This window comes from Macaca nemestrina, chromosome 8 (genome assembly GCF_043159975.1).
Source record: "Macaca nemestrina isolate mMacNem1 chromosome 8, mMacNem.hap1, whole genome shotgun sequence".
In the NCBI taxonomy this organism is placed as follows: Eukaryota; Metazoa; Chordata; class Mammalia; order Primates; family Cercopithecidae; genus Macaca; species Macaca nemestrina.
This window is the reverse complement of record NC_092132.1, coordinates 4,846,755-4,867,152: the sequence shown is the minus strand read 5'-3', so window position 1 is coordinate 4,867,152 and position 20,398 is coordinate 4,846,755. Positions and strand designations below refer to the sequence as shown.

At 48.1% G+C, this 20,398-nt stretch overlaps 1 long non-coding RNA gene across 3 annotated transcripts; it reads right to left on the bottom strand.

Moving 5' to 3' along the window:
• Positions 1–204: 204 nt before the first annotated feature.
• Positions 205–18,553, bottom strand: LOC105488385 (uncharacterized). Of its 3 annotated transcripts, none has more exons than XR_011606673.1 (5): positions 18,097–18,553; positions 9,811–9,908; positions 7,261–7,695; positions 5,180–5,315; positions 205–5,084 (listed from the first exon to the last, which is right to left on the bottom strand). It is a non-coding gene; the product is annotated as an uncharacterized lncRNA (long non-coding RNA). The 3 variants fall into 3 exon arrangements; XR_011606675.1 differs by having other exon boundaries at positions 7,261–7,339; XR_011606674.1 differs by lacking the exon at positions 18,097–18,553 and adding an exon at positions 10,225–10,250.
• Between the last annotated feature and the right edge of the window lie 1,845 nt (positions 18,554–20,398).

Here is a 20,398-nt window from a genome sequence, read left to right as displayed (position 1 = left end):
AAATATGGTATTGTGGCCAGGTGTGGTGGTTCATGCCTGTAATCCCAGAACTTTGGGAGGCAGAGGCAGGTGGATCACCTGAGGTCAGGAGTTCAAGACCAGCCTGGCCCACATGGCAAAACCCCGTCTGTACTAAAAATACCAAAAAAAAAAAAAATGTGCCGGGCACGGTGGCAGGTGCCTGTAATCCCAGCTACTTGGGAGACTGAGGCAGGAGACTCACTTGAACCCAGGAGGCAGAGGTTGCAGTGAGCCAAGATTTTGCCACTGCACTTCAGCCTGGGCAACAGAGTCAGTGAGACTCTGTCTCGAAATATAGATATATAAAACATATATATGCTAATGGGACAAACATAAGTGGCTGCCTTATATGCTTATATTATATATAATTGGAATAATTGGCAAAATTTGAATAGAGCTTGAGGATGCTCTGGCAGCCACGTGTGGATGTTACTGTCCTGACCTTGAGGGCTGTGTTGTGGTTACGCAGAACATCCTTGTTTGTGGAAAAGACACATTCAGCTCTCTAGGGGTACTGGGGTACCCCTCAGCTACTCACTCTAAACCAATTCAACCAAATGAGCTCTGTGTACTGCACTTGCGACTTAAGTTTGAAGTCGTTTCGGAAATTATTAAAAAGAGGATTCCAGAGAAAATCCAAGCAGTTGAAAATACCCCATGATTTTCCTGGCCTGACTCAGAAATACTGAATGAGAACACTGGAGGCGTGGCCTTGAGATGTGTGTTTTCCAAAGCACAGCCAGGTCTGGAAAGCAGCTACTCCCCACGGGCTGGGAGAGGGAAGCACAGCCTGTGCACACAGACCAGTTCCTCGCATCCTCCTTTCATCCACATCACCATCCAACAGCTATGAGAACACGGATCGGTTCCTCTCATCCTCCTTTTATCCACATCACCACCCGGCTGCTACGAGAATTCGTTCCACACAAGTTGCGTGGTTCAATTCTGCCTACGCTGATCTCTGAGGTTTTTTGTTTTGTTTTGTTTTGTTTTTTTGAGACAGAGTTTCGCTCTTGTTGCCTAGGCTGGAGTGCAATGGCGTGATCTTGGCTCACTGCAACCTCCGTCTCCCGGGTTCAAGCGATTCTCCTGCCTTGACCTCCCGAGTAGCTGGGATTACAGGCGCCCACCACCACGCCCAGCTAATTTTTTGTATTTTTAGTAGACAGGGCTTTAGTATGTTGGCCAGGCTGGTCTCGAACTCCTGACCTCAGGCGATCCTCGGCCTCCCAAAGTACTGGGATTACAGGCATTAGCCATCGCGCCCAGCTGAGGTTTTGTTTCCCATTCCTGTCATTAAGCTGCAGGCCTTGTCTCTCCCACTTCAAAAAGAACCACTCTCAACTAAGAAAGCTGAGATCCTCTTTGGAAGTGTTCCTCCCAGAGCACTGCCCAAGGAAGTTCTGGGGTGCCTGGCAAATGAGAGGCTTCTGGGAGCCTCAGTCGGTCCAGCTCCACATTCCTGGTGCTTTATGTTCCCCTTTACTTTGACTATTAAGACACATTCCTGACCTAGTGCGGTGGCCCATGCCTGTAATCCCAGCACTTTGGGAGGCTGAGGCAGGTGGATCACCTGAGGTCAGGAGTTCAAGACCAGCCTGGTCAACATGGCAAAGCCATGTCTCTACTAAACACAAAAATTAGCCAGGTGTGGTGGTGGGCAACTGCAACCCCATCTACTAGGAGGCTGAGGTGAGGCAGGGGAATTGCTTGAACCCAGGAGGCAGAGGCTGCAGTGAGTTGAGATCGTGCCACTGCACTCCAGCCTGAGCAACAGAGCCAGACTCTGTCTCGAAAAAAAAAAAAAAAGACCTAGGAGCTGTGGCCTGTGGTGGGGAGTGGACTTGGGGGGACCTCTTCCCCCTCCCTCACAATCCACAGGAAACCTGCTCCAGCTCTGCCTAGCTGGGTACAGAGAGTGCTGCCTTTCTTCTTTTCTGCCTGGACCTACCCTGCTCCAGCTCTGCCATCAGTCTTTATGTACCCACATATCCCCATAAGCCAGTTCAGGGGCCCCAAGAAGGCGAACCTCAAGAGGACCTTATAAGGCTTCCTGACGGTGGGATGCAACACTCTGAACATACTGAAAGCCAATGAATGGTACTCTAAATGGGTGAATTTTCTAGCAGATGTCTTCTATCTCAATAAACCTATTCAAAACGAAGTGCTTCCTGCCTACCAATCCATCCTCACCCACTGCAGTTCCCAACCTCACACCATGGTTCAGCCTTGTTGAACTACTTGTTTTCTGGATGTCAATCTTTCTACACTGCTGAGCTCTTGCAAATAATAAATCTCTTTCTCTTCCCTACCATGCTCATCTGACAAATTTTTACTTGCTCTTAAACCTTCTTTTCTTTTTATTTTTTGAGACAGAATCTTGCTCTGTCGCCCAGGCTGGAGTGCAATGGCACAATCTCAGCTCACTGCAGCCTCTGCCTCCCAGGTTCAGGCGACTCTTCTGCCTCAGCCTCCCGAGTAGCTGGGATTGCAGGCACATGCCTAGCTAATATTTTTGTATTTTTACTGGAGACGGGGTTTCCGCATGTTGGTCACGCTGATCTCCGACTCTGGACCTCAGGTGATCTGCCCGCCTCAGCCTCCCAAAGTGCTGGGATTACAGGCATGAGCCACCACACCTGGCCAAAGCCAATTTTTAAAAAGTGAAAAATAAATATAGAGGGGATTGCAGCTTCTAGACGTGTTTTCACCATAAACAAATAGAAAACCGGGGGTAGGGGACAGAAAAGGGAACTGTTTTCAGACTGGACAACAGGCAGCTCAGGACTGTTCCCTGAGAAACAAACAAATGAGAAATAAACAAGTGGAGCTTTGTGCTCACTGGGCTTTCTGCCTGGAGTCCATATCTGATCCATGGTACAGAGGGCGGGAACTCAAACAAAGGCCACCAGTGTCACCCAGTTGAGGAGACAGAGAATGGACAGGAAGGAGCTCGGGAGAGGTAACCCAAAAAGTTGTGTATGAGCCACTGGGCTTACCACTGAGATGTGCACACATGGATCAGAATGGCTGAAATTCGGCCGGGCAGGGTGGCTTACACCTGTAATCCCAGCACTTAGGGAAGCCAAGACAGGAGAATCATTGAGCCCAGGAGTTCCGGACCAGCCTGGGCAGTGTGGTGAGACCCCATCTCTACAAAAATCAACAAATTAGCCAGGTGTGGTAGTGCATGCCCATAGTTCCATCTACTCAGGAAGCTGAGGTAGGAGACTCTCTGGTTTGGGAGGTCGAGGCTGCAAGTGAGCTATGATTGCGTGACTGTACTCCTCCAGCCTGGGTAACAGAGTCAGACCCTATTTCAAAAAAAAGCTGAAATTATGACACTGAGTGTTAGGGAGAACTGGAATTCTCATGCATTGCTGGTGAGAATGTAAGATGTACAAGTACTTTGGAAGAAGGTCTGGCGATTTTTTATAAAATTAAACATATGCTTACTCTTTGCCCCAGCCATTCAGTGTCTAGGTATGTATCCAAAATAAATCAAAACAAACATATGTTCACCAAAATACTTGTCCAAGAATGATGACAGCAGCTTTATTTAAAGTTGCTGCCAGGCATGGTGGCTCAGGCCTGTAATCCCAGCACTTTGGGAGGCTGAGGCGGGCAGATCACGAGGTCAGGAGATGGAGATCATCCTGGCTAACAAGGTGAAACCCCGTCTCTACTAAAAAATACAGAAAATTAGCCAGGCGTAGTGGCTGTTTAGTCCCAGCTACTCCGGAGTGCTGTAGTCCCAGCTACTCAGGAGGCTGAGGCAGGAGAATGGCGTGAACCCGGGAGGCGGAGCTTGCACTGAGCCGAGATTGCGCCACTGCACCCCAGCCTGGGTGACAGAGCAAGACTCCCTCTCAAAAAAAAAAAAAAAGTAGCCGGGTGTGGTGGCACATGCCCGTAGTCCCAGTTACCTAGGAAGCTGAAGCAGGAGAATGGCTCGAACCCAGGAAACAGAGGTTGCAGTGAGCCAAGATCGCTTTGCACTCCAGCCTGGGTGACAGAGCAAGACTCCTTCTCAAAATAAATAAATAAAATAAATAAATAAATAATTTTTAAAAACTGCCAAAAATTAGACATAACTCAAGTTGTCTGTCAATGGGAAGACTGATAAATAAACTGTTGTATATTCCTATATACATTGCATTTATCCTCAGAGCGATACTACTGAGCAATAAACATAAACCACTGATACGTGCAATGACATGGATGACTTTCACCAAGGGAACACTGAGCAAAGGAAGCTGCAAACCATGGAGTTCATGCTGTGTGGATCTGTTTACACAAAGTACCAGAACGGACGAAACTCATCCAAGGTGCAAAAAATCAGATACCTGACCCCACAGGTCTCCTTCTTGGTTCCCCTGGAAATGCATCCGTCTCAGAGACCAGCGCAGCCAGGGCAGGCCCATTTCATAAGGAGAGCTCCCATTTCTTAAAAAGGATGAGTGCGGGGGTTGGCTTGTCCACTCGGTCCCTGGGAAAGTTGTGTCAGGTCCTGGGTCCCAGCTGGGTACCCAACAGTGAGTCAGTTGGACACAGTCCCCACTGCAGGGAGCCCTGCAGCCTTTTCAGGGCAACAAACAAAACAAAAGGTGTTCACAGGACTCATCCATGTGTTATAAACTGAATTCTGTCTTCCCTAAATTCATATGCTGAAGCCCTAACCCTCAGTCCCTCTGAATGTTACCGTGTTTGGAGATACGGCCTTTAAAGTGGTGATTAATTAAGATGGGGTTGTTAGGGGTGGGCCCTAGGCAAATGCGCCCGGTGTCATTAAGAGAGGAGCAGACTAGGGCTCACATCTGTAAGCCCAGCCCTTTGGGAGGCAGAGGCGAAAGGATTGCTTGGGACCAGCCTGGGCAACATACAGAGACGCTGTCTCTAAAAATAAAAATAATTAGCCAAGTGTGGTGGCACGTGCTTGTAGTCCCAGCTACGTGGGAGGTTGAGGCGGGAGGGTCACTTGAGTCCAGGAGCTGCTTAGGGCTGCATTGAGCTATGATGGTGCCAATGCACTCCAGCCTGGGTGACAGAGAAAGGTCCTGTCTCTGAAAAAGAAAAAAAGGAGATTAGGATGCAGACATACACACGGGGAAGACCAAGACCATGTGAAGACACAGGAAGAAGATGACTGTCTACACACCAAGGAGTGAGGCCTGAGGAGAAACCAGCCTTGCCAACGCCTTGATCATGGACGTCCAGATGAGATTCAGTTCAGGATGCTGCGAAGAGAGACGACCCTGGAGGATCCTCATGGGCCCAGTGTAATCACAAAGGTCCTTTGAAAAGGGAGGCGGGAGGGAAGAGTCAGAGAAGGAGATGAGATGACAGAAGTGGGGGCCAGAGAGGGAGCTCTGAGGATGCTATGCTGCTGGCTTTAAGATGGAGGAGGCAGTGGCTCACACCTGAAATCCCAGCACTGTGAGGGGGCCAAGGCAGGCGATCACTTGAGGTCAGGAGTTCAAGACCAGCCTGGCGAACATGGTGAAACGCGTCTCTACTAAAAATACAAAACAAAACAAAAAAATAGCTGGGTATGGTGGTGCATGCCTGTAGTCCCAGCTACTCGGGAGGCTGAGGCAGAAGAATTGCAGTGACCTGGGAGGCAGAGGTTGCAGTGACCTGGGATTGTGCCACTGCACTCCAGCCTGGGTGACAAAGTGAGACATGTAAAAAAATTAAATTAAAATAAAATAAGATGGAGGAGGGGGCTGGGGGCAATGAAGGCAGGCCCCTCTGGAAGCTGGAAAGAACAGGAAGCTGGCATCTCCCCCTGCAGCATCCATCCATCAGCATCCATCGCAGTCCTGGCGACACTCTGATTTCAGGATTTTGACCTCCAGAACGTTAAGATAATAAACTTGTGTTGGCCACATGTATGTCTTTAAGTGTCTGTTCATGTCCTTTGCCCACTTTTTAATGAGGTGGTTTGGTTTTTTCCTTGTAAATTTGCTTAAGTTCCTTGTAGATTCTGGATATTAGACCTTTGTCAGATAGATAGATTGCAAAAATTTTCTTCCATTCTGTAGGTTGTCTGTTCACTCTGATGATAGTTTCTTTTGCTATGCAGAAGCTCTTTAGTTTAATTAGATCCCATTTGTCAATTTTTGCTTTTTTTTTCCCCTGAGACAGAGTCTTGCTCTGTGCCCCAGGCTGGAGTGCAGTGGCGCAATCTCAGCTCAAAGCAACCTCCGCCTCCCAGGTTCCAGCAATTTTCCTGCCTCAGCCTCCTGAGTAGCTAGGATTACAGGTGTGTGCCACCATGCCTGGCTAATTTTTGTAATTTTAGCAGAATAGGGTTTCACCATGTTGGTCAGGCTGATCTCAAACTCCTGACCTCATGATCCACTCACCTCGGCCTCCTAAAGTGCTCGGATTACAGGCATGAAACACCACACCTGGCCCAATTTTTGCTTTTCTTGCAATTGCTTTTGGTGATTTCATTAGAAAATCTCTGCCCATGCCTGTGTCTGGAATGGTATTGCCTAGATTTTCTTCTAAGGTTTTTATAGTTTGGGGTTTTACATTTAAATCTTTAATCCATCTTGAGTTTATTTTTGTATAAGATGTAAGGAAGGGGTCCAGTTTCAATTTTCTGCATATGGCTAGTCAGTTCTCCCAGCACCATTTGTTAAATAGGAAATCCATTCCCCATTGCTTGTTTTTGTCAGGTTTGTCAAAGATCAGATGGTTGTAGATGTGTGGTTATATTTCTGAGTTCTCTATTTTGTTCCAAAAAGAAAAAAAAAAACTCAACATCACTGATCATTAGAGAAATGCAAATAAAAACCACAATGAGATACTACCTCACGCCAGTCAGAATGGCGATTATTAAAAAGTCAAGAACAACAGATGCTGGTGAGGTTGCGGAGAAATAGGAACGCTTTTACATTGTTGTGGGAATGTAAACTAGTTCAACAATTGTGGAAGACAGCGTTGCAATTCCTCAAAGATTTAGAACTGGAAATACCATTTGATCAAAAAATCCCATTACTGGGTGTATATCCAAAGGAATATAAATTATTCTATTATAAAGATACTTGCACACGTGTGTTCATTGCAGCACTATTCACAATAGCAAAGATGTGGAACCAACCCAAATGCCCATCAGTGATAGACTGGATGAAGAAAATGTGGTCCATATACACTATATTAGTCCATTTTCATGCTGCTGATAAAGACATACCCAAGACTGGAAAGAAAAAGAGGTTTAATTGAACTTACAGTTCCACATGGCTGGGGAGGCCTCAGAATCGTGGCAGGAGGTGAAAGGCACTTCTTACATGGCAGCGGTAAGAGAAAACTGAGGAAGATACAAAAGTGGAAGCTCCTGATAAACCCATCAGATCTCATAAGACTTACTAACTACCATGAGAACAGTATGGGGGAACTGCCCCCGTGATTCAATTCTCTCCCACCGGCTTCCTCCCACAACATGTTGGAATTATGGGAGTACAACTCAAGATGAGATTTGGGTGGGGACAGAGTCAAACCATATCATTCCACCTCTGGCCCCTCAAAATCTGATGTCCTCACATTTCAAAACCAATCACGCCTTCCCAACAGTCCCCCAAAGTCTTAACTCATTTCAGCATTAACGGAAAAGTCCACAGTCCAAAGTTTCATCTGAGACAAGGCAAGTCCCTTCCGCCTATGAGCCTGTAAAATCAAAAGCAAGCTAGTTACTTCCTAGATACAATGGGGGTACAGGTTATTGGGAAAATACAGTCATTCCAAATGGGAGAAATTGGTCAAAGCAAAGGGGTTACAGGGCCCATGGAAGTCAGAAATCCAGCAGGGCAGTCAAATCTTAAAACTCCAAAATGATCTCTTTTGACTCCAAGTCTCACATCCAGGTCATGCTGATGCAAGAGGTGGGTTCCCATGGCCTTGGGCAGCTCTGCCCCTGTGGCTTTACAGGGTACAGCCTCCTTCCTGGCTGCTTTCACCAGCTGGTGTTCAGTGTCTATGCCTTTTCCAGGCACATTGTGTGAGCTGTCAGTGGATCTACCATTCTGATGTCTGGAGGATGGTGGCCTTCTTCTCACAGCTCCACTAGGCAGTGCCTCAGTAGGAACTCTGTGTGGGGGCTCTGACTCCACATTTCCCTTCTGCACTGCCCTAGCAGAGGCTCTCCATGAGTCCCGCCCCTGCAGCAAACTTCTCTCCGGGCTTCCAGGCGTTTCCATAAATCTGAAATCTAGGCGGAGGGTCCCAAACCTCAATTCTTGACTTTTGTGCACCCACAGGCTCAACACTACATGGAGGCTGCAAAGGCTTGGAGCTTCCTCCCTCTGAAGCCATGGCCCAAGCTCTACGTTGGCCCCTTTCAGCCACAGCCAGAGTGGCTGGGATGAAGGGCACCAAATCCCTAGGCTGCACACAGCTCAGGGACCCTGGGCCCAGCCCAGTAAACCACTTTTTCCTCCTAGGCCCCTGGTCCTGTGATGGGAGGGACTGCTGTGAAGACCTCTGACATGCCCTGGAGACATTTTCCCCATTGTCTTGGGGATTAGCATTTGGCTCCTTGTTACTTATGCAAATTACTGCAGCTGGCTTGAATTTCTCCTCAGAAAATGGAATTTTCTTTTCTATCGCATTGTCAGGCTGCAAATTTTTCAAACTTTAGTACTCTGTTTCCCTTTTACAACTGAATGCTTTTAGGCTGGGCATGGTGGCCCACACCTATAATCCCAGCACTTTGGGAGGCTGAGGTGGGTGGATTGCCTGAGGTCAAGAGTTTGAGACCAGCCTGGCTAACATGGTGAAATCACATCTCTACTAAAAATACAAAAATTAGCCGGGTGTGGTGTCGCACGTCTGTAGTCCCAGCTACTCTGGAGGCTGAGGGAGGAGAACTGCTTGAACCCAGGAGGTAGAGGTTGCAGTGAGCCAAGGTCGTACCACTGCACTCCAGCCTGGGCGACAGAGCAAGACTCCACTGAAGAAAAAAAAAACCTGAATGCTTTTAACAACACCCAAGTCACCTCTCGAATGCTTTGCTGCTTAGAAATTTCTTCCGCCAGGCTGCGCACAGTGGCTCAAGCCTGTAATCCCAGCACTTTGGGAGGCCGAGACGGGCAGATCACCAGGTCAGGAGATGGAGACCATCCTGGCTAACATGGTGAAACCCCGTCTCTACTAAAAAATACAAAAAACTAGCCAGGCGAGGTGGCGGGCGCCTGTAGTCCCAGCTACTCGGGAGGCTGAGGCAGGAGAATGGCGTAAACCCAGGAGGCAGAGCTTGCAGTGAGCTGACATCCAGCCACTGCACTCCAGCCTGGGGGACAGAGCAAGACTCTGTCTCAAAAAAAAAAAAAAGAAAGAAATTTCTTCCGCCAAATACCCTAAATCATCTCTCTCAAGTTCAAAGTTCCACAAATCTCCAGGGCAGGGAGAAAATGCTGCCAGTCTCTTGGCTAAAACATAACAAAGAGTCACCTTTGCTCTAGTTCCCAAGTTCCTCATCTCCATCTGAGATCACGTCAGCCTGGACCTTATTGTCCACGTCGCTATCAGCATTTTGAGCAAAGCCATTCAACAAGTCTCTAGGAAGTTCCAAACTTTTCCCACATTTTCCTGTCTTGTTCTGAGCCCTCCAAACTGTTCCAACCTCTGCCTGTTACCCAGTTCCAAAGTTGCTTCCACATTTTCGGCTATCTTTTCAGCAACGCCCCACTCTGCTGGTACCAATTTACTGTACTTGTTGGTTTTCACGCTGCTAATAAAGATGTACCCGAGACTGGGAAGAAAAAGTGGTTTAATTGGACTTACAGTTCCACATGGCTGGGAAGGCCTCAGAATCATGGCAGGATTTGTGAAAGGCTGAGATCGCACCAGTGCACTCCAGCCTGGGCAACAACAGCAAAACTCTGTCTCAAAAACAAAAGAAAAGAAAAAAACAAGATCATGTCTTTTGAAGGGACATGGATGGAGCTAGAAGCCATTATCCTCAGCAAACTAACACAGGAACAGAAAACCAAGCATTGCATGTTCTCACTTATAAGTGGGAGCTGAACAATGAGAACACGTAAACTCAGGGAGGAGAACCACACACATTGGGGTCCTAGTGGGGGGTGGGGGGCAGAACATTAGAAAAAACAGCTAAGACGTGCTGTGCTTAAACCTAGGTGATGGGTTGATAGGCTCAGCAAACCACCATGACACACATTTACCTATGCAACAAACCTGCACATCCTGCACGTGTAGCCTGGGACTTAAAAAAATAAAATTAAAAAAATAAAATAAATTTGTGTTGTTTTAAGCAACTGAGTTTGCTCAGGCCAAACTCCCAGCCCCTCCAGCGCCAGGCCGACGCAGTCATCAGGCTTTTGGTGGAACATTTGCTGCATTATCAGACGCTGGACGCCAGACCTCGCAATCTCTTGTTAGTGCTTCTGCTTCCAGTGGAGGTGGGGGATGTCAGCCCTGGGAACAGCGTGTTCTTGAAATAAATGTCCTTTCAGAGGGACGTGTCTGAGCCAGAGCAGTCAGGAAAAAGTGGGTCAGTGCTCGCCTTTTTTTTTTTTTTTTTTTTTTTTAAACAAGTGCACTCATATCCAGAACTTGGTTTGGGCACAAAGTCAAGTAAGCTTGGACTTCCCAAGCTCCCGTCTGCACCCACGTTCCAGACAGAGACCACAGAGAAATGGCCTTGCACATCCATTCAGGAGAGCGGGGCCCAGGGCCACCCCAGGACCAGACGAGGACCAGCCCCTCCTCCCAAGGGAAAGGGAGCTCACAGAGTGCCTTTGTTTTCTTTGCAGCCATCACAAACTTCTACAAATTTGGAGGCTGAAAACGGCACAATGTATAACCCTGCAGTTCTGTAGTGGGGGCCGGTGGAGAATCCCTTTTCTGTGCTCATTTGTATTGTCTGCAGAATGCAGATCCTTGTAGTGTGGGACTGAGGTGCTGTCACCTTGCCGGGGTCAGCAGGGACCGTTCTGAGTGTCTAGGGGCCGCCCCCTACCAGCTTGCAAAGCCGACGATGGCTGACGAGCACACGGCGCCTCCCTGCCTCCTCCTCTGCCGTCGCTTCTCTCTGACGGGCTCTTCTGCCTTCGTCCTTCTCTTCTGGGGTTCATGCCATTCCGCTGGGCCACCTAAGTAACCCAGGATCACCCTCCCAGTCAAGGTCATGACCTGACTCACACCTGCACAGTCCCTTTTGCCATGGAAGGCAGCAGGTTCACAGGTTAGGGCTGAGGGCAGGGACTTCTTCACGGGCGGTTATCTGGGAGATCACAGCGAGGAAGCAGAGATGTTAGGGAGACCTTCGTCCAAGTCAGATGGGCTGACCCCAGCCTGGGAGAGGAACAGACTCAGTGGCCAAGCTGGGGCTATTGTCTAGGGAGCCCGGCCTGGGCTGTATGCAGTTCCTCCGCACCTCCCTGCCTTGCTGTGGGCCCAAAACTCCACTGACACCTAAGGGGTCTTGGGCTCCGGGATGGCAAGCAATGTGCTCAAGGTGGATTTCAGGCCAGGTGTGGTGGCTCACGCCTGTAGTCTCAACACTTTGAGAGGCTGAGGTGGGTGGATCACCTGAAGTCAGGAGTTTGAGACCAGCCTGGTCAACATGGTGAAACCCTGTCTCCATTAAAAATACAAAAATTAGCCAGGTGTGGTGGCACGCACCTGTAATCCCAGATACTCAGGAGGCTGAGACATCACTTGAACCTGGGAGGCGGAGGCTGCAGTGAGCTGAGACTGCGCCACTGTACTCCAGCCTGGGCGACAGAGCGAGACTTCGTCTCAAACAACAACAGCAAAAACAAATACAAGATGCTCAAAGAACACCTGGAAGATTCATTGAAAAAGATCATCACTTAGGCACATTGTCATCAGGTTATCTGAAGTCAAGATGAAGGGAAGAATCTTAAGAGCTGTGAGGCAAAAGCACCAGGTAACCTGGCTGGGCGTGGAGGCTCACGCCTGTAATCCCAGCACTTTGGGAGACTGAGGTGGCGAATCACGAGGTCAGGAGATCGAGACCATCCTGGCTAACATGGTGAAACCTCGTCTCTACTGAAAATACAAAAAATTAGCCGGGCGCGGTGGCAGGCGCCTGTAGTCCCAGCTACTCAGGAGGCTGCGGCAGAATGGCGTGAATCCAGGAGGCGGAGCTTGCAGTGAGCTGAGATCGCGCCACTGCACTCCAGACTGGGCGACACAGCGAGACTCTGTCTCAAAAACAAACAAACAAACAAACAAACAAACAAACAAACCAGGTAACCTATAAAGGAAAACCTATCAGATTCACAGCAGATTTCTCATCAGAAACCCCACAAGCTAGAAGGCAGAGAACACTGAAAAAGTGTACGGTCAGCCCTCCATATCTGTAGATTCCTTATTCATGGATTCAGCCAAGTGTGTCTCTACTAAAAATACAAAAAATTAGCCGGGCGCGGTTGTGGGCGCCTGTAGTCCCAGCTACTCGGGAGGCTGAGGCAGGAGAATGGCGGGAACCCGGGAGGCGGAGCTTGCAGTGAGCCGAGATTGCGCCACTGCACTCCAGCCTGGGCTGGGCGACAGAGCGAGACTCCGTCTCAAAAAAAAAAAAAAAAAAAAAAAAGAAAATACTCAGAGTGAAAATGGATGATTGCATCAGTACTGAACGTGTAACTCACTTTGTTTTTTATTTTTTATTTTTTGAGATGAAGTCTCACTCTGTCATCTAGGCTGGAGTGCAATGGCACCATCTCGGCTCACTGCAATCTCCGCCTCTTAGATTCAAGCAATTCTCCTGCTTCAGCCTCCCGAGCTGGGCACACAGTCGTGTGCTACCACACCCGGCTAATTTTTCGTATTTTTAGTAGAGATAGGATTTCACCATGTTGGCCAGGCTGGTCTTGAACTCCTGACCTCAGGTGATAAACCTGCCTCAGCCTCCCAAAGTGCTGGGATTACAAGCATGAGCCATCACACCCAGTCCTGACTTTTAAATCTTGTTATTATTCCCTAAACAATACAGTATAACAACTTTTTTTTTTCTTTTGAGGCAGGGTCTCCTTCTGTTGCTCAGGCTGGAGGGCACTGACAAGATCACTGCTCACTGTGGAGGCTACAGCCTCCACCCCTGGGCTCAATCAATCCTCCACCTCAGCCTCCCAAGTAGCTGAGACTTACAGGCATGCGCCACCATGCCTGGTTAATTTTTGTATTTTTTGTAGAGATGGGGTTTTGACCTGTTGCCCAGGCTGTCTTGAACTCTTGGGCTCAAGCAATCCACTAGCTTTAGACTCCCAAAGTGTTGGGATTACAGGCTTGAGCCACCTTGCCCAGCCATAGTTGAACAACTATTTACATAGCATTTACATTGTATTAAGCATTATGAGTAACCTAGAGATGATTTAACATATACAGGAGGTTATATGCAAATATAATCATGTTATATCAGGGACTTGAGCATTGTAGATTTTGGTTTCCGCTGGGGATCCTGGAATCAGTCCTGAAGGACAACTGTATTTCCGTGGAAAATGCATAACTAAGTCAGAGCCCGGTATTCTTCTGCCTATAAGTTGTCTGAAAAAGACGATCCTTCCTTCATTTAGGAAGCTTAGTTTTGCTGGATACACAATTCCTGGCTGATAATTGTTTTGTTTAAGGAGCCTGAAGATACGGGTCTAATCCCTTTCTGAGTGTTCTCTCCTGAATCTATATTGAAGTTATGGACAAAAGCAGATTTATTTCAGGGGTGAAAAAATAAGAGTGTAAATTCACCTGGACCCAGACTCAGGGAGGCTGCAGCCCCTGCTGCTTCAGGAGTGCAGGTGATTGCTGAGATACCTGGAACTGGGGTTCCTCCCCACACCCTAACCTCAGGAACCTGTGAACATATTAGGTTATGTGGTAAAGAGAATTAAGGCTGCAGATTAAATTAGAGTTGCTACCCAACTGATGTTCAAATAGGAGATTGTTCAATTGTTCTAGATTATTTGGGTGAAGCCAATGTGATCACAAAGATCCTTAAAAATGGAAGAGAGGCTGGATGCAGCGGTTGACACCTATAATCTCAACACTTTGGGAGGCCAAGGCAGGCAGATCACTTGAGGTCAGGAGTTCAAGACCAGCCTGGCCAGCATGGTGAAACTCCGTCTTTACTAAAAATACAAAAAATCGCTATAAGCTGTAGGCTGGACTGTTCTGACTGGTCAGCTACTGGTGTCGGAGGGGGTCAGTCCCACCTGAAACATATGGTGGTAAGTTTCCTGAGGCCTCCCCAGTCATGCTTCCTGTACAGCCTATGAAACTGTGAGTCCATTAAGCCTCCTTTCTTTATAAATTACCAAGTCCCAGGTAGTTCTTTTTTCTTTCTTTTTTTTTTTTTGAGATGGAGTTTCACTCTGTCACTCAGGCTGGAGTGCAGTGGCGTGATCTTGGCTCACTGCAACCTCTGCCTCCCAGGTTCAAGCAATTCTCTGCCTCAGCCTCCCTAGTACAGGCACCCGCCACTACGCCTGGCTAATTGTTTTGTATTTTCAGTAGAGATGGAGTTTCACCATCTTGGCCAGGCTGATCTTGAACTCCTGACCTTATGATCCACCCACCTTGGCCTCCCAAAGTGCTGGGATTACAGGTGTGAGCCACTGCGCCTGGCCTCAGGTAGTTCTTTATAGCAGTGTGTGAATGGACTCATACAGCAGGTTTGCTTGCAGCCTATTATAAAAGTTAGGACTTCCTAAGCTCAGGATTCCTCAGCTATGACGCAAACCTACTGAGTGTGTGGCATGCACCTGGATCACTTCCACATCATCCCCATGGAAAATCAAGAACTCAACCCCTTTTACAATAGCTTCAAAAATAAAAATAAAAAACTTAGGAATATACCTAACAAAGGACATGAAAGACCTCTACAAGGAAAACTACAAAGCCCTGCTGAAAGAAATCATAGACAACACAAACAAATAGAAACACATCCCATGCTTATGGATGGGTAGAATCAATATTGTGAAAATGACCAGACTGCCAAAAGCAATCTACAAATTCAATGCAATTCCCATCAAAATACCACCATTGTTCTTCACAAAACTAGAAAAAACAATCCTAAAATTCATATGGAACCAGGTCAGGTGCGGTGGCTCACGCCTGTAATCCCAGCACTTTGGGAGGCCGAGGCTGGCTGATCAACTGAGGTCAGGAGTTTGAGACCAGCCTGGCCAACATGGTGAAACCCCGTCTCTACTAAAAATACAAATAATTAGCTAGGCGTGGTGGCAAGCACCTGTAGTCCCAGGTACTCGGGAGGCTGAGGGAGGAGAATCACTTGAACCTGGGAGGTGGAGGTTGCAGTGAGCTGAGAACACACCATTGCACTCCAGCCTGGGCAATGAGAGCAAAACTCTGTCTCAAACAAAACAAAACAAAACAAACACAATGCAATACCACCTTATTCCTGCAAGAATGGCCATTATCAAAAAATAAAAAAATTAGAGATGTTGGCATGGACGTGGTGAAAAGGGAACACTTCTACACTGCTGGTGGGAATGTAAACTAGTACAACCACTATGGAAAACAGTGTGGAGCTAACTTAAAGAACTAAAAGCAGAATTATCATTTGATCCAGCAATCCCACTACTGGATATCTACCCAGAGGAAAAGAAGTCATTATTCAAAAAAGATACTTGCACACACGTTTATAGCAGCACAATTCACAATTGGAAAAATGTGGAACCAGCGCAAATGCCCATCAGTCAATGAGTGGATAAAAAAACTGTGGTATATATATATATGACAGAATACTGCATACGCAACAAGCTGGATGGAACTGTTGCCTATTATTCTAAGTGAAGTAACTCAGGAATGGAAAATCAAACATCATATGGTCTCACTCAGAAGTGGAAGCTAAGCTATGAAGATGCAAAGGTTCAAGAAGAATACAAAGGACTTTGGGGACATGGGGGAAAGGGGTGGAAAGGGGGTAAGAGATAAAAGACTACCAATTGGCTTCAGTGTATACTGCTCAGGTGATGGGGGCACCAAATCTCACAAATCACCACTAAAGAACTTACTCATGTAACTAATTCACGTAACCTAGTCCCCAAAAACCTATGGAAATAAAAAATTAAAAAAAAAAAAAAAAAAAAAAAGAAACTTGAGACCCACGCAGAATTGTCTCCCAAAAGTCTTTTCAGACTTTTTCTAGTCCACATTTCCAGTTAAAATGGTTATAATCATGGTATGTATATAACTTCATCCCATAAGACGGGATGCCAGGCTCCTAGCTTTTCAATCTCTCCAGCTTGCAGACAGCTTATTGTGGGACTTCGCCTCTGTGATCCTAAGAACCAAGAAGGTTCTTTTACATTTAATTAAAGTGTTTTTCATGCTGTTCAAAGTTATCTATAACCATCATTTTAAAAGCCTTTATGGGCCAGGCGTGGTGGCTCACGCCTGTAATCCCAGCACTTTGGGAGGCCAAGGTGGGCAGATCACGAGGTCAGGAGATCGATACCATCCTGGCTAACACAGTGAAACCCCGTCTCTGCTAAAAATGCAAAAAAAAAAAAAAAAAAATAGCAGGGCTTGGTGGCAGGTGCCTGTAATCCCAGCTACTCTGGAGGCTGAGGCAGGAGAATGTTGTGAACCCGGGATGTGGAGCTTGCAATGAGCCGAGATCATGCCACTGCACTCTAGCCTGGACGACAGAGTGAGACTCCGTATCAAAAAAAAAAAAAAAACCACAGACTTTATGGGCTGGGTGCAGTGGCTCACGCCTGTAATCCCAGCACTTTGGGAGGCCGAAGCAGGCAGATCACCTGAGGTCAGGAGTTCCAGACCAGTTTGGCCAACGTGGTGAAACCCTGTCTCTACTAAAAACACAAAATATTAGCCAGGCATGGTGGCAGGTGCAATGTCGACTCACTGCAAGCTCTGCCTCCAGGTTCACGTCATTCTCCTGCCTCAGCCTCCCGAGTAGCTGGGACTACAGGCGCCCGCCACCATGCCTGGCTAATTTTTTTGTATTTTTAGTAGAGACTGGGTTTCACCATGTTAGCCAGGATGATCTCAATCTCTTGTCCTTGTGATCCACCCGCCTCGGCCTCCCAAAGTGCTGGAATTACAGCTGTGAGCCACCACGCCCGGCCGTGAGATCCTATCTTTAAAAAAAAAAAAAAAATTAGTTGGGCATGGGGGCATGCACCAGTAGTCCTGGCTACTCAGAAGGCTGAGGCCAGAGGATTGAGAGGATTGCTTGAGCCCAGGAGGTCAAGGCTGCAGTGAGTTGAGACTGCACCACTGCCCTCCCGCCTGAGCAACAGAGCAAGATGCTGTTCAATTACAAATAAAAATATGGTGCCAGAAATGGTGTATGAAAACAGAGAAAAAAATCAAAATAAAATAAAAATAAAAATGAGTGAGTGAATGAATGACATGTAAACATAATTGGGATGAATTCTAAGCACACCGACCAGGATCTGAGGTGCGTCTGGAATCTGTATGGCTCCTTCCCCGCTCCCACTCACTCCCTGCTACTGAAGGATGCTGACTCATGCCCGCCTTCAGGTTGCCAATCTGTAAAGTGACATAAAACAAGCACTTACATAAATAGTTCTTTCCAAAGTGAGAAAGGGGGCCGGGCATGGTGGCTCATGCCTGTAATCCCAGCACTTTGGGAGGCCAAGGCGGGTGGATCACTTGAGGTCAGGAGTTCAAAACCAGCCTGGCCAACATGGTGAAACCCTATTATCTACTAAAAACACAAAAATTAGCCGGGCGTGGTCACGTACGCCTGTAATCCCAGCTACTTGAGAGGCTGAAGCATGAGAATTTCTTAAACCCAGGAGGTGGAGGTTACAGTGAGCCGAGATCAAGCCACTGCAGCCTGGGTGACAGAGCGAGACCCTGTCTGAAAAAAAAAAAACTGAGAAAGGACTGAGGTGGTTCATTGGCAATAGGGTAACAATACCATTTGTCATTCAAGCCAGAACATTTCTGAGAGAGAAAGGGAAATTTGTTAGTAATTATGCTGGTCTAAAGTGACTTTCCTGGCAAACGTTAGACACACAGCTGTTCACACATGGGAAAAATGAATGCATGGATGGACGGACAGATACTCACCTGCTGTGAGCGTCGTGCCAAGCTCTGGAGAGCCCTCTTCCCACTGGCTGGCTCTGTTCTCACTCTGCCCTGCAGGTCAGTTCTGTTCTTCTTTTACGGCTGGGGAAAGAGGAACCGAGAGAGCTAAAGCAACTGCCTGATGCCACCAGACCAGGAGAATGGACAAAGATTCTTTGCTTGGCCAATCTTTAGTCAACTTTAGAAACTTCTCCAAGGCCCATCTGTGCACTTCCTTGTAAAATCTCGTTTTAGCAAAGAACTCCTCTTTTTTTGAGACAGTCTTACTCTGTTGCCCATTGGCACGATCTCAGCTCACTGCAACCTCCGCCTCCCTGGTTCAAGGGATTCTCCTGCCTCAGCCACCCCAAGTAGCTGGGATTATAGGTGCCTGCTACCACGCCCGGCTCATTTTTGTATTTTTGTATTTTTAGTAGCAATGAGATTTCATCATGTTGGCCAGGCTGGTCTCGAACACCTGACCAATCCTTGAGGCAAGTGATAAACTTGCCTCAGCCTACCGAAGTGTTGGAATTATAGGCATGAGCCACTGCGCATGGCCGAGTTTTAGCAAAGAACTCTTCTAAGTCAGTTTACCCCACCCTTCATATCCAATTAGATTACTCATTCCCTCTGCCCCCCAGGTAGTGTCTGAGCATCCTGGCCTGTCTTCAGCAAGCATCCTGCTAGGCTGGTTTAGCCCGCATCCCTTACTCCCAGTGCTTTCTCTTAGTAATTTTGCATCTGCTGTTCCCCATCCTGCTCCTTGGCTGTATGTAAATCCTCACTTGCCCGTGCTGTATTCGGAGTTGAGCCCACTCTCTCCCCGACTGCAAGACGCTGTTGCAGTGGTCCCCGCACCTATCATAAGGGGCCTGAACACCTCTGCCTTACTGTGCTCTAACAAGCAGCACTGGATAACCTGCTCTTCCAAACCCCAGATGGAAAGAACGAAACTGCAGCAAATCAGCAGCCGCGACAAAAAGCCTTCGGTGGCAGGGGGAGGGGGTTAGGCGGGGGGCCTGCTGGAAGGCAGGGCTGGACGAGGGCCCTGAGGCGTCGCTGAGGGTCCTGTGTTGAAAGGTATCCACAGCTGAGTGGGTTACTGGGTCTGAGGGGGAGGGCCTTGCACGTGCCCCCAGCTGGGCTGAGTTCAGTCCCCCAGTGCTGGGGCGGGAGGTGCAGCAGTGCGGGAAGGGTCTTTGCCAAGTGAAAGCATGCCAGTCTTTAATTCTCCTTGACAGTACCACAGTGGAGGAGAACCCGGGGTGCCAAGAGGCAGCTGCCCCCAGGTCTCTTGGCAGGTCAGCAGCAGAGTGGGTCCCAAACCAGGCCCTTGCCTCCAGGCCCCCCAGGTTGCTGCAGCTTGTGGTTTCCAGCTGGCCAAGAAAGCGCCAAGACACTGATTAGAAACAGAAGGTTTTTACTGTGGTGGCGACCAGCAGAGGGAAGGACAATAGGGGTGTCTGAGACACCAGGAGACATTTAGCAGGCACTGCCTGGAGAGGAATCTGGCCATGTGGAAGACACATGAGTGCCCAGGGTGGGGGCTGATTCCCGAAAGATGCCTAAGCCTACTCACTGCTGGATGCAATTAAGAGTTTTGTGGTTTGATGCCAGGTGCAGTGGCTCACGCCTGTAATCCCAGCACTTTGGAGGCTGAGGTGGGCGGATCACGAGGTCAGGAGTTTCAGACCAGCCTGGCCAATATGGTGAAATCCCGTCTCTACTAAAAAATAAAAAAACTAGCCGGGCATGGTGGCATGTGCCAAGTAGTGCCAGCTACTTGGGAGGCTGAGGCAGGACAATTGCTTGAACCCAAGAGATGGAGGTTGCAGTGAGCCGAGATGGCACCACTGCACTCCAGCCTGGGCAACAGAGGGAGACTCTGTCTCAAAAAAAAAGAAAATTGTTTTGTGGTTTGCAAGTCAAGAGCGAGTAAGCCCAAGGGCATGAATCCAGGCGGACAGTGGCGCCTTCCTACATCAAAGCCCCAATCCCGGAACCCCTCCCCTCTCACTCCCTCCAGTCACTCTGCACCTCTAACTGCAGCTGGGATTGTGGCCTGGCCTTCTCTCCCTGGTCCTGGGGAACTCACAGGGCATGGAGGAGCAGGACTCCTAGCAGGATCCTCTGCATGGAGCTCACTCCACCACCCACCATCATCCAGGCTGCTCCTCAGGCCCAAGCACCTTCCCTCCTTGGTGAGCTCCTCTTTGTCCTTCAAGGCCTAAATCAATAGGAAAGGTCTGGAGGGGAACATACCAGAAATCTGAGTGAGGCAGGATCGTGGATGGAAGCATGA